Consider the following 13,570-nt stretch of genomic DNA (forward strand, 5'->3'; position numbering starts at 1 on the left):
CATATTTAACAGTAACTATAATACTACATGGCAAAACCAAATAATTAAACAACATACTTTTCATTCCTGTATTATTACACAGTTTGAATACACAGAGAAATTGTTCTTTCATCCTACAGTCCTATTATATTCTTAACTGTTAAGCTTTCAGAGAAGTAGCCACTCACCAGTATAGTGCCAATAACTAGCCATGTTATTGAATTAAGGGAAATGAACAGCACATAGAGCAAATCTAAAATATGCCAGAGCACCAAGCAATTAAAATAAACCTCCTTGATAACTTTCTGTATAGTTCTAGAATGTGATTTTTTATTAGAGGATGAGTACAGGCCATTTCAACAGTTTGAAGACACTATCAGTGTTTGTCACCTTACACATTAATTTGGACATTTTATCTATTAACATATAATAACCTAAATGTTTGACACTAGAAACAAATCCAAAATATTTAATAAAGAAGTCACAACTGTAATTTCATGAAGAATTTTGTATTTTGCCTGTAAATTTGGCAGCTGCAAAGGCAATCAAAAGATGCAGCAAAGACGGTTTTTACTACAGACTGACAATACTGTGAAAATCAATTGCCTCAATGGCTAAAAGTTTCTCTCTAACACTTCTCTCAAACATGAAGTTCCTAGAAAAGACAGTATCTAGTCCCACATGACTTCAGCATAATCTTACGGGTTGTCATGAATCAAGGCCTTCATTGTCAGAAAGAATAAATCCCTCCACCTTCACGCAAACTATCATCAGCCTTCACTGCCCAAATAGACTCAGATCCCAAATATTAAAGAATGTCTTAGGATTTTCCTCTAGTTATTTTCCTAGAAAACGAAGAAACCTTTATTAGCTTGTAAAGAAAACATCCAACTTCTTTCTCAAAAACAAATTGGGACAGATTCAGTCAACTTTTACAAACATACAATCACACAAACACACAATCAAAATCAGAAAGAACTAAACAACACAACCAGTAACAGTCTATACATATACTACAGTTCTGTCCTGCAGAAGAGCAAACTGGCCACTCTCAAAACCCATTCTTAGCCTACTGAGGCCAGTATCCCTGTGTTGTCCCAGGTGCTTCTGCACAGCTAGAGCTAACCCAGAAAAGAGAGGTTTCTGGCGTAGAAGCTGAAAGATAAAGGACTTTTACAAGGCATCTAAAGAAGTAAGGCAGCAGATGTATTTGCTAGCCAAAGGACAGAATTTGGGGGGGCAAGTCCTGCACCCATGCTGACGACTGGCTGTTACTATGGGACATGAGAGAGATGTGGGAGATACCTCCTTAATATCAACTGCCAGTTGCTCACAGTACTTTGTCTTTCTTTGTCTTGAGGCTGGGAACAGAGGTCAAGTTCGCAAAATGAAAAAGAGGTAATTAAATCACATGTTCTATCTTCTGGGATCTTTTAAGTATTGGACAGGGTATTCAAGTTCATAATGTAATAACTTCAAAACACTGTCCTATCAAATACATTCAATCAATCCAATATATAGCTTTTTCAGGCCTAATAAATCAAATAAATTTAAAATACCATGAACTAAAAATATTTCTGAATTGCAAAATTAAAAGAATATAAATGATAAGATTGCAGTAACATTAATACTTCCTCAGATCTCCATTTCTCATATAGTCCAGAAGTACAGCATTCAGCAAATCTTCAAGAAGACAGAGAAAGAGCAAGTACTCATTTTTCTAAAAGTTCAACATGCAAAATTTTAGGGAAAAAATGTCACTTTCTTGTAACCAATTAGAGTATTCCATTATCTTTCATAATGGAAAGTAACTAACTGCAGGACTTCTACAACAAAACCGCTTCCCTTAGAAAAGCAAATAAACAGGTGCTTAGATCAAACTTATTTTAGAAGAGTATTATGTATGTGATTTAAGCACTGACCTGTGAAAAGATGTTCTATGGAGGCTCAAGGGCTTCAACATATGCTCACTTAGCAAACAGCTGCAGCAGTTAAGGATGCTCCTACCCTCTCCCTCCTTCCCCCCACTGTCTGTTACCTTCCCAATGCCAGAGCTGCCTGCTGCCTCTCGGGGGCTGGCAAGATGACCATACGAGCACTCCTAAGTAACCTTCCTGCAAAGCCAAGTAGCATGGTTTAAACTGTTACGATTTTCCACTGCATCAGCTGGGGATCCTTTCCACATTCATTTCCATTTTTCTTTTTTGAAAGTGACAGGTTGAAGAAGAGAAAGAAGAAGCAAGCAAGCAAACACAAGTTCTGGTGTATGGGCAATAATGAATTTCTGAGAGAGGGCAAAGATACTTAGAACTGCAGCACCTGTTCATTAAATAATTATGTGCTTTAGTTATTAAAAAGGATTATTGGTAATGATGAGTCTAATACTTCTGCAGTGAAGAAAGATTTACAAATGGGCATGCTTACCTTCCACATAACTTATAACACTACTGTTCAAAAAGGAAAATGCAAAATGATTCTGTCATAAGAGAAACCTTTAAATATTCTTCCATTCATTTCAGTATTCAGTTCACCATATCAGCCTTATTTGTAAAAATAAAATAAAATAAAAAATAATGCTGTCATTCATTTAGTCAACCAGTAGAGAGAAACTGGTCTGAGGCAAAATTCCAGTTTAGAAGTTCTGATAGGGTGATGATGCAAAGATTACAAAATCCCAAACCTATTTTTTTAAATGACTAGTAACTCAAGTTTGAGAAAAAGTACATCTACCTAAAACTAAAGTAAAAGCCTTTGACTGGGTTGAGTGACATTTTGTATGTTATTGTTTTAATTCTTTAATAAGTGATGGAAAGGAAGAACTGGATTTGTATTATGTCATGAAAATATATCTTACAGCAAACAGAAAGCCAAGTAAAAACTAATGGCAAGTGCCCATGTAACAAAGTTTCCATCTTGAAAGGGAGAAAGCTAAATATTCACCAACTTGATTCCAGTATGCACCATTCAGATAATAAATACTAGTTTCAAATTAGTTGCAAAACATTTAAGACATGAGGTCGCATGCCTTTGTCATATCACACTACCCAACTGCTCTAATTTGAAATGTTTAGTAAACTTCACCAAAATAATACACAATTATATTAGGCTGCAAATTCAATTACAGAAGCACAGAAACATCTATATGTAGATTTAAAGCAGAATTTAATTCAGTTTCTCCTTTAAGTACAACAACACTGAATTAAAATTACAGCACATTTCCTGTTAGTATAGTTATATATAAAACTATACTTAACCGAAGAATATAGATTCTAGAATTAAGTTTCAATTTTGTGCATGCTAGCGTACCATGTCTTACATCTTATTCTTGAGAAGCCACTATATATTGTTTACACTATAGCAAGCAGTTGTAACTTTGCAGTCTACAATTACATACCTGCTATTTTCTTTTGCAAAATCTTTACTGGATCTGTCATAATTTACTGAGTCTTTATATAGGTACTTGAATCTATACACATATGTTTGGATGTAGGACCAGAACCACCATATGAACCAAAATGTGACCTATTTTGCTTCTCTAGAAGACTCAAGTTCAGAAAAAAAACAGTAAAAATTCCTTCAAAAATTAAACTATGAACATTTCAATTCTGTAAAATCTGATGCAGTTAAGCACAGTTTTCCCTGTCAAATCACCAGTAAAAACCTATCTCCTGTAGTCTGTGACTGACAACAATTACCACTAAATAGCTGTTTTACAGACTACATTAAAAATTCTGAGGCCCAGTTCCTAAGGGACAGCGATCTTTGTCCAGTTCCTAGATGACAGTGCCCACATCAAAAAAAAAAAAAACATTACCTCTTTCTTTGCTAGATCCCATAATGCATTTTCCAGAGGAGAGAAGAAATCACTCCCCAAGACAGTTAACAAGCACCACTTACAAATACAAAACTCATTTAAAATCAGCTTTTTAGGGAAGTTAACTCTCAAAGCAATCAAATAAACATCTATTCCATTTCCAAGATCCCATTTCTTTTCAGGAATTAGATCTGTTGTTATTTTTTCCATATGCAGTTACTTGTATGGAACGGCTTGCTTTATTGCCTTCATTTATTTTTTTTTTTTTAAATAAGGGTTTTAAATAGCTAGTTCATCACATTTATCATGGACTGATTTCTGGATAAGGTAACTTCAAAAGCATCCCAAAAATACAGATAATTTCTTTTACTGTGTTACTGGAAAACAGAGGAAACAATAACATGAAAATCAGCCTTTCAGAATTACTTCAGATATGGTCAAGTAAGAGACGATGCTGAAAAAAACAGCACAAATAAGTTGTTCTGAGAAATACAGGAAACCACATTTGGTTTCCTTAGGTTTTACAGAAATCCAAAGTAAACTGCTGTTGAGGTTTCTATTGCTCTTGACAAAATTAGCTTTTATTTTGTCTAAATCAATCTATGTCGGAGCACTCGCAGGTCTCAGCATTTTCTTCCAAAAACTGTGGTAATGCTTAATGGCTTTCAAATTTAACTAGAAAAACCTATGAGAGATAGAAAAGACTTCACAACACAGAAATAAGCAGTGATTCTGTCTTGGATCTCCTACCAGGGAAAAAAAACAAGGCAATTCTATGTGTATAATTAAAATCTAATTAAACTAATGTTTCTTTGTTGCCTCCTCTGAAGGACAACGCTTTCTAAGAACTACATTTCATAGAAAGCAGAAAAGGAAAATGAAAGGGTTAAAACAGGGATTTGCGGCAGAGTTGTGTCTATCTCTAGTCCCTCCCACAGAAAGACAAAGCTTTTGATGACCCTTTTATACTATTGCATGAACAGAAAGAGCACCATAGAATGAGAAGAGACTTCCTTAAGGAGGATAGGAAGCCCTATCTTGCTGGCATCACAGTCACTAAATTTTGCTTTTTAAGTGTTGAAATTTTAAGTCTGGAACTGCTGTGAGAGTATTAAGAATTTGGCCAGACATACACAGTCATCAGCATGGAAACAACAGAAAAGAGAAAAGACCTCTCCAGAGCACAGCTGGTGCCAGTGCTCTGCATTATAAGCACAATAGAGTAATTTTCCCTCTTAAAAATACAACCAGGATGGGAAAAACTGAGAATACCACTGACTTTTCTTAGATTTATTCACAATCATATTGGAAATATGATTTTGACCAGCACCGCCCCTGCCACTGCACACATCAGCACAACTTAGCTGTGTATTCTGGCAAACAGTTAATCCGGAAATCCATCCTTACTGTGTTTTTCCAGTCTGTCAGCTCAGTCCTGAAAGTCGTTTTCAAATAGCTCATTCATAATTTATTTCAAACCCAATATTCGTGAAATCTCACAAGCATCCCATCATTAAGTACCAATGGCACAATCTGTTATAATAAATCTCTTAACTTTAAAATATAATTGATATCTAACACCAAAAAAAAAAGAGCAGACTTTGTTTAAACATAAAGAAAATACCAAAATTAATATATTTGTTATTTCATTGACTGTTTTCAAGGTGGAAAACCAAGGCTGCATCTGCAAACTTTGTTCATACATTTTTAATTTATTTTATATTTATTTCCTTTATTAACTCTAAGTGAGTTTAACATAATTTATTGTACTGAACTAAAACACAGGTGTCTTGCTATCTTAAAGAAGTGGTCCAACTAGTAAGAAGGAACCCCCAGTGTGACTAAAAAGACCAATATTCATTGTTATCCAGATAAAAGAATAAGAGGTATATGTTATCTGTAGCATCTTAACTCACTTATTATTACATACTATCTTATTTCCAAAAATAACACGGACATACTACACTGCTCACCTACAGCAATTCTTTATAAAATAAAAATGTTGTGAAGAATATTTGGGGTTTGTTGACAATTATTCTAAGCAGTTTGTCACAACAGCTTTAGCAGTTTCTATTTTTCGTGTATTGTATCACACATACTTGTAGAAATCTCAGGGCTTATTTTAGTAACTTTACTTGTAATATTCAAAATTATGTCACTTAGTGATTATTAAAAACCTATTAAAGTAACAATCTATTTTGCATTATTTCACGGAATTATTTTCTCAAATAATAAACTCACCCTCAGTTAATCTCTATTTTTTTTAAATTAAATTTTAAGAGACTGGTTATCCATCAACAGTCTCTTAAAGAATCAGAAGCATTAAGAAAATAAAATCAGTATATCCATTACTCTTAAATTAAAAAAAAAAAATCCCTCTGTCTGAGAGAAGTAACAATTTAAACACCAATGGAAATTCCATTGGAAATGATGATAATATTTACAACAATTATAGTTTTGGTAAAAGCCATTAACAGTTTAACATCAAGCCAGCAGACACCTTTTCCTGGTATATTGTGCATAAAAAGTATTCCCATCTGTTTCAATGCTTTGGCTTTTTCATGGGCTTAAACCTGTCAAATTATTCCATTTGATTTCAGAGAATTCTCATATGGCAATCTATTTTATTTACTTTATCTTCAATAAAATGGTTGAGTGAGCATTAGCAACTATGAGACACAAGTTTCAATCAGTCCTCTGGCAAAGGCGTCAATCTACATTAGACCTACTGTGCTGTGAGCTGCAGCCGGAAAGCTGGAGTAAGACAGGGCAACAGTGAATGAGTGAGCGAGACCTAATAAAGCAGCAGTGAAGAGAGAGAAAATTCTCCCTAGACACTACCATACACTGCTTATATAATGTGTGTGCCTAGTTCAACACACCAGTAGCTCCTTAATAAAGCTGACAGCTAAAAAGGAGCTTCAGACTCCAACTTTATTTTACATGACAACTACAGTAACGGTCCTCTGTTCTCAGGCAGGCCACCTTCAGAAACCTGTAGTCAGTCTTAAAAAATTAAGAGTTCTCACCTCTCTTATTCATGTCACATAGAGAAAACAATCATAAAATTATTAAGATGCTCACCAACTCTCCTCATTTCATACAATTATTTGAAAAAACATCAGATTCCCACTAGCTTTTCCTTAAAAATTTCTATGCTAGAAACCACAAAACAATCAGTGTATTTGAGCAATAACTCATTTCTGAAAACGGTCTCATCAAGGACTAATTCCAACAGATGTGGGGCATCACTCCTCGATGCTATGAAAATATCTCCCAAAGCACAAACTTTGTAATAAGTGATGCCAGTTCATATTTGATATGGGCTGTAAAAAGCAGATTATTGTAATAGTGCTCTTCCCAGCAAATCAGACCATTAAGACTGTACTTAATGTTCAGTTGAATTGAAAAGCTGGCCAGTTTAAATCCACAGTTAGGTACCTTGTATAATCATAGCAAAAATTTAGTACCTCATAGTTGCAGGCCACAAATTCAATTCTATCAATGTAAACTACTTTTTGACAAAAGTTGCCTTCAGGTTCCCCCAAATCAGTAATTTACAGCTATTCACAATCACCCTGGAAAGATAATTCAAAATTCTACAATAAACAGTGTCTCTGTTCTAATACAATTCCATTAAAATGTAAAGTACTGTTTATGTTTCAGACTCTTCCTGGTGGAAACCAGATTGAAGACAAAGCCCATCAATCCCCATCCAATTACTTCTTGGAAAGCAGATACCATCTTTTTCTTTCAGCATTATGCTATATATCCTCCTCCCGTTCACCTACGGCAGTATCAAAACTTATCTGACTTCTGACCAGACATGTGGATGGGTTAGCCTTCTTCAGGGACAAAGTTAATGCCAATCCATTATCCAGCTGATGGAATGACTTGTACATCAACTGTTTCACATGTCAGTCATCAATACGATCACCAGCAATGAGTCCTTACATAACTCTTGAGAGAGTTACAGTTCAGCTGCAAGATAACTATACGAGATGTACTTCTGTACTAATCTAACAATATGATTATGTTTGCCCTATGCAAAACAAACATATATATATATATATAGACTGAATATTTGGTAGGTATACAAAATGCATACATATACACATACATGAGTTGTGCTGTTTAAAGTCCTGTAGTACCAGGAAGAAACAGGAATGAGCACAGTGTCTCCTCTTCCACAAATTGCCAATACAGGACAGAAAAGCTAGATCAATTTAACGATAATTAATACCACAACTACAATTCAGTTCACCAACGCAGAAAATATTCATATTTAGAAAACTTCCTTAGCTTTTTTTCCAAAGCCTAATTAACTCAGAAAATCCAGATGTAACTGTACCACTAATAGTCCCCAAAAATGTCCATTTAAGCCATTTGTCCAAAAATGGAACATTTTTTCTCTGCTTTTGCAATTTTCCAATATGGATTTTTATCTTGGTTTCAGTTTTCCAACTCTAACTCAGTTTTCTAAAACTTACTCCTAAACAGTTGTCTATTGAAAGACAGGACAGAAAGCAAACAGAATTTTTCTCTCTGTTAATTAAAAATGTACTCATGAATGCATTTTATTTTTTTATGTATTTCTATCACTACTTTTATGACTGAATCCCAGTTTTCAGTCAGTGCAAAGACACCGTGTCCTGCCATAAAAAACTATCAACTCTAAATGACATACTGAAGAACTAGCATTCAGAATTTACTACTATTTCCTCATGGACTACAAAAACATTCCCTCTCCACTTTCACATACTGCAAGAAATAGAGTCCAGTGCTAAAAAGGCCAAAGAGATTTTGGCTTGCTTTACAGAAAGCGTTTTTATAGATTGTATTTAACTTAAAGTTATGGAAGAAAATAATGGAGGAAACAGAATAACAGTTACTTTCGTCCATATGCCTTAAGTTCCAGACATACTGGAATTCAATAAAATGATACTGCCAAACTATTATAGATGCACAAGTCAGTATGACTGCATTTCTCACATTATTTGGTACAGAACATAGTAAATTTCCAGAAAAAAAAATCCTTTAAAAAAAAAAAGTCTCTTGCTGGCTCACCAGATTTCAATTACTACACAATTACTACACAGTTTCTATCAAACCAAACAGTTCTCCAAAATACTGACATTGCCTATGAAGAAACTATCTAGTATAACTACAGACAAGTTATGCTGTTCAGACGTGTACAAATATGTGATAGAAATCCAGTCATATTTCCACTGCTACCTAGAAAGCAAATCATCTGACCTTTTTTACTGTTTTCTCCATTGGGTAATGTAAGAAAAAACAGCAATTTACAAATACATTACTACATATTAACATATAGCTATACACAAATTTATATGTGATGCCAGTAACATCTACAGTTTCCACATATAGTGCTGTATACCCTTTGATTTACAACACTGCTAAAGCTTAATATTGTATCTTTGCTTCTTTGTATGATTTCACCATATTCATACCGTAGCCTTCAGGCCAGTGCCTCAAGTCCTTGGAAAAAGGTGAAGTTAAATCAGAAGAAAGGAATTTTCCTGTCTTACTACACAGTGGGTTGACAGTCATAGCGAAACACACACCAGGACGGTCTTGTTTTGCACTGCTTTGAATTAGGTTAGAAAGGTCTGTGCTTCCTCCCAGAGGGTGAAACTTTAGAAAACTTGTTATAAACATAGTTTCAGCACTAATTACTCTCACCATCATTAACTCCTCTGGAACTACTTCTTTTTCTTGCCCTTCTGAGCCATCAATTTGTGAAGAAGGATATATCAATATTATGGAGTATATAGGTATATCTGAATATTTCATAATACCTCTAGCAGTTACTGCACATAGCATACAGAGAAACAATACATATTTACTTCAGAAACACTGGTATACATAGAAGCAATTGGGCCTGGTTTCCATTATGGTAAGTTAGTTTGTTGTACCCTGTTGAAATCTGCATATGTAAGATTTAGTAACAGGCACCTGTTGAGCATATTTTGCAATTCATACATTAAAATATTGCCTAAAATTTTGCATTTGAAAAATTCTGGAAATATTCTCAAGAAGTTTCCTACCCCGTAGGAAAAGCAAAACGTGAACAATTGCAACACAACATGTAGATTGATTCTTTGTTGCAATAGCAAGTACGAAAAATCTGAAATAGATGCGAGTGCCTTGCTAATCTCTCATCTTCCACTAATTCCTTCAGAACGTCCTTTTCCAGATCTAAGGTAAAAAACCTGACACCCAGTTGTACATGATTCACCCAAGATAGCTGTGAAGGTATGGAGTAAAGCAAGGTATTCAGTGCAGGCATGCCAACTCCTAGGGTGGTACTACACTCACTAACAGTGTTTCTTCACAGGCAGGTTCAGGCTATTAACACACAAAGCAGTTCAAACAAGATTTGAACTCATGGTTCTTGAAATCATGGAATATTCCTGGTTACCAATGGAATAGAGCTCATCAGTTTTTCAGGAAACTAGGAACATCCAAACTCAGGGATTCATTACTATTTAATCTTGTCTTTTAAAAATTTTACTTATTATAAAAAACATTGGTACAAATACAGTCTAAAAGAATTTTCTAACCAAATTAGCTTAACGCAGCTGATGTAATGAATCTATACAAACTTAACTCTAGAGTTCCAGAGACCTTGGTGAGAGACCCATGTTTTCACTTATTTTTGTGGCAGGTGCTAAAAAAAGCATGTAGGGAAAGCCAACATGACTTAAATACTCTCTGCTATCTAGTCATAATACAAGCAGTTATACATCTCAGTGAATCAGAAGAAGCAGAGATCAGCTATTTGAATATGGACTGGTAAGCAAGAACCGCAATTCCAGAACAAAAGAAAGTTGCAAAAAGTAATACTCAAAGATTTGTGATGCTTGACCTGTACTCACCTGCTTCTTCTAAGCCTCAAAAAGACCTTTTAACTTCAACATTGAACTGAAGTGATGTCCAAAATCAATTCCAGTACCACCATCCTGAGAAGACAAAGAGAAACACTTATAGCTATTTAGACATCATTTAACGAAAACAAAATAGCATTTGGCTTTATCACACCCTCTAAGTAGTTCTGGATGTGCATAAGCTGATTCATAGGTATTCTGAAAGAAAAAGGAAGGAGTTATAATTTTTAATTTTTCTATTTTGACAAAAATATTCTGGTTGAAAGAATGAGCAAATTGAAAGAGAAAGATTCTCTTAACAAGTAGCCAGCTTAAATGTAGTCCACAAAGAAATCTAATTGTTCATCAAGTTTCTGCCTTGCAGTAGACAGATAAGCATCACTCAAAGTCTAATAATAAAAATAGAATAAAAAAATAAGACTAAACTACCTAAGGGCAAACAAGAGGGATGCTTCCCTGCAGTAGTTTGTTCCAGACAGCAAACTGCACATAGTATCACTACCAATAAGTTCACAGGGTCATCTGAAGGAAGGAACAGAGCTGAGAGACAGCATGCCAATGAAATTTAAATCTATATGCATTTTGGGAAGGACAAAAGGACAAGTAAAAAGAAAAAAACAGCTTTGAAGTTGAGACTGCAAGGCTGCATTGAAGGGAAAAGGTTGGACAAGGCAGAAGAAATAAAGACCATGCAGGTCCATAGAAAATATATATAAATTATATCTATGCCTCAGCACATTTCTCTTTGCTGAAATCAGCTGGCACAGATAATCCTAAACCTATGCTAGTATACTCACATACACTCCAAAACAGAGGAGCTGCATGCAAACTGTTGAACAGAGGTGGTCGAATAAGTGTCTGGGAATTTTCTGGAACAATGTTAATTTCCAAAGACCAAAAGTCTGGCAGAGACCTGGAAATACTTCCAAGCATTGTTTAATTTACTAATACAGACATAGCCTTAATGCCTGAAACTCTGCTACTTCTGAAGTTGATCATACCAGCCTGTCGATGGTGCCTCTTGGCAATTCTCCCTTGCTGACAAGGTCAGACAGAAGCAGACTGAAGAGTAAAATGAATGTAGAATCTTATAAAGAAAAGACTGCTTTCCCACAGTTTAAAAAAAAAAAAAAAAATCTGTGTTCCAACTGGCATTATTAATACACACTTTGTTACAAGATGTTTGGACATTTAAAAGAGATGCAGTTCTAACTTCTTCCTTTGTTTGCAGAGTGCAACAAAACCTGCTGGGAAGGTCGAAGTTCCTAGAAAACTGAAAGCTACCTGGCAGCCTCTGTAGCAGAGCAAGTGAAGAAGGAAGAGCAAAGAATGACAGGCTGGAGGAATAAACACTACATGAAAGCCCTGCACAGTAGGACAGCACTGGGAAATGAGAAGGAAATCTTATGAGCTCTTAATAAAAAGAGAAAAAAAGAAGAAAATGTTGAAAACAGGTAAGGATCCTAAGGCAAATATGAGGAGGTGAAGGTGGGTGGCAATTCTTAAAAGTTGTTGGAAAGTAAAACATGTGTCAATGAAACTTTGCTTAATGGTCATGTGGTCACTCTGGATCCAGAATGGAAATGTCCAACCAATTAAGAGAGAAGCATTCACCTCTCCTATTTCCCATTAAAAGACTGCAGCTGTAGCTATGCCTCTAAAACTTTGACGTTTCTTGTGCACCTGAAGTCCAGACAAAAATACACCTTATTGTTATTTCTTCAACAATATGTGTTGTTTGTTGACAGATGTTAATATGTAAGCCTCAAACACCAACATTCTGTATTTCTCTTTTTTCCTATATTCCTTTATGCCATAAAAATTTCAACTATTTTTCTTAGCTTGGATAGTATTAAACATCACATTTTGCTTCAGCTCAGAAAGCAAGCCAAGATAGTTATGATATATGAAATCTTATTTCAAAACATGACCTATTTTGGTGAGATACAGCCTTCTTAGAAGAAATTTTTGATGACATTTTATTGTAATTATTCTTAATACAAAAACAACCACACTCATTAGTCTTGATTATTAAAATTTTATCTTTGGTCTTTTTGAATGATCAGGATTTCTACAATTTTTCAGAAGTCATTAAGGAATATTTAAAAGTGGGCAGGATTGCACACAGTAGGTATGACATGCGTGTCACAGACAGGTGGCAGGCCTTACCTATCAACTTTCTTTTTACTGGTACAAGTCTTCACCTTTAGAAACTTATCCTTTGACCTATGTTTCATTTACGATACATTCCAGTCTGGTTTAACTGATGAAGGCAGCTGCCTCTTAAAAACAATATTACTTTTGTTATAAACATGGATTTGTTTTGATTTTTGTTTGCATCCCAAAACCTGGACCTGAATCATTCCAGTTATTCCAGTTTAACCATAACATTTCTCTACCTTCCCTCCAACTAAGCCAGCATGTTCCATCCCTTGGACAATAGCCCATAGATTTTTAATGTCATTGTTTACCTATCCCATACTGACACTGCTTACAGAGATATTTTTTCTGTTCTTCACTGTCTAACAATCCCATGTGAATTCCATCTGAACCTTAAAAGTTTACAATCAAATTCACAGAACTTGCCAACCAAAGCCTTGAAAGCATCTTGACAGAATTTTTTTTTTTTTAAATACAGTTGCACACATGCAGATGAAAGTTCAAGCAATTCTGGCAGCTCACTGTAGTATTGTCTACTCAGGCAGTTTACTCTCATCATATGAACAGTAGAATACAACTGAATTGAAAGTTACCTGCATGCCACTTGTCTTTGACTTCCCATTCAGGTCCCTAAAATTTGAGTCAAACAAGCAAATACCACAAACTTCTGAAATAACTAAGAAAGGAAAAGTGCATTGGTCAACAACTG

This window comes from Haliaeetus leucocephalus, unplaced genomic scaffold, assembly GCF_000737465.1.
Source record: "Haliaeetus leucocephalus isolate CR32 unplaced genomic scaffold, Haliaeetus_leucocephalus-4.0 Scaffold406, whole genome shotgun sequence".
NCBI classification, from domain to species: Eukaryota; Metazoa; Chordata; class Aves; order Accipitriformes; family Accipitridae; genus Haliaeetus; species Haliaeetus leucocephalus.